Source organism: Chelonoidis abingdonii, chromosome 2 (assembly GCF_003597395.2).
Source record: "Chelonoidis abingdonii isolate Lonesome George chromosome 2, CheloAbing_2.0, whole genome shotgun sequence".
NCBI classification, from domain to species: domain Eukaryota; kingdom Metazoa; phylum Chordata; order Testudines; family Testudinidae; genus Chelonoidis; species Chelonoidis abingdonii.
The window spans coordinates 266284434-266290433 of NC_133770.1; positions in this window are offsets into that span (position 1 = coordinate 266284434).

Genomic DNA, 6000 nt, shown 5'->3' on the forward strand with positions numbered 1-6000 from the left:
TAAATGTACCTTCACTCAGCTCCACTAATTTACTCACGTAGAGTTTGCTGATGAAAGCTCTGTGCAAGTCAGTTGTGTCCTTATGTGTATTTGGCATTTTACTAAGCTACAGAGACACCATTGGACTTTAGGGAGGGCACCTTCAGTGCTGTGAAAAGCCCTGTAACTCTAACACAGGACTAAGGAGGCACAGTCAGAAGTGCCTGTCTTTGATAATAGCACCTGCAACTATTGGTGACATGCTGAGGATGAAATGGGTAGATGAAGGAGCCAGTGATACTAGGTTCAGCATTACCCATTAGGATGACTCTCCAAGGAGGGTTAAACTTAGGGATGACAGAAGCAGATTAATCTAAATGGCTTTTGGCAAATGCACAGGCATTTGCATGGATTGGAATAAATGATTCATTCAAATGCTTCTTCTTCTTCTTCAATGCTTAGCCAGCTAGTCAGTTGTAGTGATGGTTCACCATTTGTTGCATTCCTGAGCAACTGCAAAGGCTTGCCGGTCTGAGAGTCCAACATTGGAACAGACTTGATGAACCCATGTAATAGGGGGGGGTCTGCCTCTGGGTCACCTCCACCCCTCAGTTGGTGGAATTTTATCCTGGATGTTACAAGCCACCCAGAGAATGGCATTTGCTGGAATGTCTTGTGGCATCCTTGCAACATGTCTGAAAAGTGTAAGGCACCACCTATGGACAATGGCCCCAGTAGTCTGCAAACCCGAATGACCATAAACAACTGCATTACAGATGAAGTCATTCCACTTTATGCCCAGTATCTTACACTGCCATTTTGCGTGGAAAGTCTTCCAGCTTTGTCCAGTCTGCGTGGCATAGCGTCCATGTTTTGCAGCCGTACAAAAGTATGGGAAGGACGCAGCTTGAATAAATCCTGCACTTAGTTGTCATACTACGATGATGTTGAGTCCATATCCATTGTAAATGGCCCATGGCAGCTACTGCATTGCCAATCTGATGGAGATCCTCTGTGTGAGAATTGGAGGAGCTGCTAAGTATAGAACTGAGATAGCAAAAGCTGTAAACTGATTTGGCGGTTTCACTGTTGAAAGAGATTGGAGTCGCAGGTAGGCCTGGTCCTAGATTTTCCATTTTTGTCTTTGACCATAAAACATGGAGACCAATCTTAGCTGACTCCTTCTCCATACACTGGAGTGTCTCCATATGCTGTCGGGGCTCTGTACTAAAAGATCATCAGCGTAGTCAAGGTCTGTGAATGAGAGATCACCAGTCTCAATGCCTATAGATCTGATGGAATGCTGCATTATGAAATCCATTGCCCAGTAAAAGAGTTCAGGGGCCAAAACACAACTCTGTCTAATACCAGATACTGATTTAAAAGGCACTGACATCTGGTACCCCAGATGAACATGAGCAATATCACCTTAGTATAAATAAATAAGTATAAATAATAAAAATATAATTGCTGTCTGCCTGCGATTTTTGTTGGGCAATTATCACAATTATAGCATCGAGGCTATTAACGCTATACTAAACTCGCCTTTTAATTAACATAAAGCTGTTCTGTGGTTACAGTTCAGTCTAAAAACATGCAGAATATAGTTAAGTTAATTCAAAACAACCTACTTCTTATCTTAGAACAGTTGTTATATTAGTTTCTTTCTGGGAGGGAGTCTGGGTGCAAGAGGGGTCCCCTTGGCCCCAGCCTGCAGCCCCCTCCTGCATCCCAAACCCATAATTCCTGGCCCCACCCCAGAGCCCACCCCCCCCAGCTGCAGCTGCACCCTCTCATGTACACCAATCCCCTACCCAAGCCTTGAGCCCACTCTCCTACTCCAAACTGTCATAAGCTTTCCCANCACCCAGAGCTCACACCCCCAGCCCAGAGCTCATACCCCTCCCACACTCAACCCCCTATCCCAGCCCAGAGCCCTCTTCCACACCCCAAACCCCTCATCCCTGAGCTGACACCTCCAGCCAGAGCCCTCACACCCCTCCCACACCCCAATCCCCTGCCCCAGCCTAGTGAAAGTGAGTAAGGGTGTGGGAGAGCGAGGGACAGGGGAAGGGAGCGAACAGGGGGTGGGGTCTCAGAGAAGGGGCACAGCAGTGGCAGGGCTTCAAGGCAGGAGTGGGGCAGGTTTTGTGCGATTAGAAAGTTGGCAACCCTAGATGCAATGGACAAATGCTTGGTCAGCAAGATGGCGAGAAGGAAAGGCCTTGGGAAGAAAGGCAGCTGTAAATCTTAGTGGGCTTAAGACTGGAACAAAGGTGAACTGTCTCAAATTGGTTTGTAGCTGAAAGCAGTGACTGGCAACAACACCACTTGTTTGTTAAAGGGACTAAAACATGAATTATGAATTTGAAGGTGGTGTCAGACCTACCTGTGCACACCGACATGAGACTGTTTACCATAAGTATACTCATCACATGCTTATGGATACTTTGTTAGTGTATTGGGTGCAGTAGCTGCTTATTTTTAGGCTGTTTAGAACAATTTTATAAACTAGTCATTTGGCCTTTGGGTTTAATAAAAAAAATATGTTTAAATTGGTGTCTGGTGGTTCCCCATATTAATAATTGCCAATATTAATAACAATTCCAACAAGTATCTATCAAAATGGGCCATTTATTTGTCTAACTTTGGCCACCCAGCTTTGATGATTAAAAGAACTAGTAAGCCTGGGTCCCATGACTCTTGGGCCTGTAATGTGAATGGTTGACCAACTATTTTGAACCTTTTTTAAAAAAATGTGCTGTCCTTGTCTAACCCTCACATTCCATCCCTCAGCAGTGGGGTGATAGTTACTATTCGGTTTGTTCGCTCACACAGTGGCTTAATTAAGGACTGAGGTTTTTTAATGCTATTTAAAAAAATACACCGTCTAGGCAGCAATGTCCCTCACATTATTTTGTCCAGTGGTGATCCCCAGGCTGGCAGAAGTAGTGAGCTGCTTGCCACAAGATCCTGCAATATCTACCCTGTGTCTGATTAACAAAACTTCATACTGACACTGGTGTGTCAGTGCAGTTGACTGTGACGCCTCTGTAGTTTATACATTGATCATCCCACCCCACCATCCCATCCTCTCCCCTCCCCTCCCCATCCTCATCCCAAAGCGCTCCTGTGACATTCGCAGGGCGCTCAGGTCTTTCAATCATATTATTATCCCCCTCCCCCACCTCCAACGTAAGGGAGTCTTGCTTGAGCTTAACTGATATCAGCTCCCTGACACTTGGAGCTTGTTAGCCTCTCAAAAGCTTAAACATAAAACAAAATCATAACACGCTTTCTAGCACCTAAACTTAATTAACAGGCTAACCTCCTGTCTAAAAAAGAACAGGAGTACTTGTGGCACCTTAGAGACTAACAAATTTATTTGAGCATAAGCTTTCGTGGGCTACAGCCCACTTCATCAGATGCATGGAGTGGAAAATAGCAGTAAGGAAGTATATATATACACACATAGAGAACATGAAACATGGTTTACCGAATACCGCCAACGACAGTGATGCAGTAAGGTGAGTATACCAGCAGGAAAGAAAAAACAATGTTTGTAAGTGGTAATCAGAATGGTCCCATTTGCAGCAGTTGACAAAAGCTTGTGAGAAACTGTGTGGTGGGCAGAAAAGGGGGGAAATATAAACATGGGGAAATAGTTTTTACACCTTTGTGTACATGACCCATCCATTCCAAGTTCTTTATTTAAGCCTAATTACAATGGTGTCCAGTTTGCAAATTAATTTCCAACAGCAGTCTCTCGTGAGTTCTGTTTTTGATCTTTTTTTGTTGCAATATGCGAGCTTTAAGTCTGAATCGATGTTGAGCCACGCGATTGAAGTGTTCCCCAGTGGGTCAACGTTTTTGAAGTTATAGGTATTCTTGATGTCTGTTTGTTGTCCATTTATTCTTTTACCGTAGAGACTGGTCTGGCAGGCCAATGGTACATGCAAAGGACAAGTGCTGCACATGATGGCTATAATCACATTGGTAGACTGTGCAGTGTAAGCGAGCCTCTGAATAGTGTGCGATGATAGGTCCTATGATGGTTGTCCTGAATAGATAATGGGGACAGAGTTGGCAACAGCTTTGTTGTAAGATAGTTCCCTGATTAGTGTTTTTGTTGTGTGGTCTGTGGTTGCTGGTGAAATTTGGCTTCCCGGTTGAGGTCTTGTCCGCAAGCAAGACTGCCTGTCTCCCCAAGACTGTGAGAGTGATGGATTGTCCTTCAGTGATAGGTTGTAGATCCTTGATGATGTGCTAGAGAGGTTTAGTTGGGGGCTGAAGGTGATGGTTAGTGGCATTCCTGTTACGTTCTTTGTTGGTCTGTCCTTAGTAATTGATTTCTGGGTATTCTTCTGGTTCTGTCAATCTGTTTCTTCACTTCAGCAGGTAGGTACTGTAGTTGTAAGAACGCTTGATATGGATCTTGTAAGTGTTTGTCTCTGTCTGAGGGGTTGGAGCAAATGCGATTGTATCGTAGAACTTGGCTGTAGACAATGGATCATGTGGAGTGGTCTGGATGAAAGCTGGAGGCATGTAGGTAAGTATAGCCGTCAGTAGGTTTCCGGTATAGGGTGGTGTTAACGTGACCATCACTTATTAGCACTGTAGTGTCCAGGAAGTGGATTTCTTGTTTGGACTTGTCCAGGCTGAGGTTGATGGTGGGGTGGAAATTGTTGAAATCATGGTGGAAATTCTCAAGGGCTTCTTTTCCATGGGTCCAGATGATGAAGATGTCATCAATGTAGTGCAAGTAGAGCAGGGGCATTAGGAGACGAGAGCTGAGCAAGTGTTGTTCTAAGTCAGCCATAAAAATGTTGGCATACTGTGAGGCCACGCAGGTACCCATAGCAGTGCAGCCGATTTGAAGGTATATGTTGTCCCTAAATGTGAAATAGTTATGGGTGAGGACAAAGTCACAAAGTTCTGCCACCAGGTTTGCCATGACATTATTGGGGATACTGTTCCTGATGGCTTGTAGTCCATCTTTGTGTGGAATGTTGGTGTAGAGGGCTTCTACATCCATAATGGCTAGGCTGTCTAAAGTAGTATCTCACCCAATGTCTTCTGCAGCTTTTCAACCAAGGTTAGCAGATATCCCATTTTCATGAAAGTAAACATACTGCCCATTTATTTCCTAGGTGCAGGATTAGGTGTCGTCTTTGCCTTCTACTTATATCTGCAAAATCCATTTTCTACACTCAGAGACAGCATAAACCACCCACAGCTTCTTTTTCTTGTCTACTTCTTCCCTGTTGACTTCACATCTCTTCAATAACCTCATTTTTAAATGTGCATCCATTGTGTTAGCTTACAGTGCTGTATTTACAACAGACAGCGAGAAAGAGAGCGGTGACTAAACAGCTCTTGTCTGACAGAAAATCTGTTTCTTCACCTCTGCTGTTGACTCATGCCTGGAAACAGAATCTAGGAACATATTCTCAAGTGTATATACACATAACTCCTTACACAGTATCTTCACATACATTTCACAACAATACTAATGACCGGTATGACCCCAGCTTTCATTTAGGACTTCATATTACATTCCTTGGTGAAACAGCATGTACATACCAGATTCAGGACATTCCTGTAACCCCCTTGCCGCATGGCGTTAAGGGGTTCTTGGGTCATATATCCATTGTGTTGATTCCCTCTTGACACCATAACATTGGTATTATACTTGGAATATCAGCTTTCCCATACAGTTACGTCCTGAGCCTGCATTTAGGATGCCAGGAGTGGGATACCTATTTCATGGGTCTTTTAGCTCTAAGCACTGTCTCAGTGAATCCCAATGCCACATGTTGATTTGTTTTACTTTTATAAGAGGCCTGCTCTGTAAAGTTTACATAGATAATCCAATAAACACAACGTAATTCCAACCCTACATCTCGGAGGGCAGCCAAAAATCTTCTTGGCCATGCACTTCCTCCCTTCATGGCTGGAAAAAAATGATGGTCTGTGTACTGAACTCTAAAGGAGAGCAAATCTGAGTTTTGTCAGCGCAGG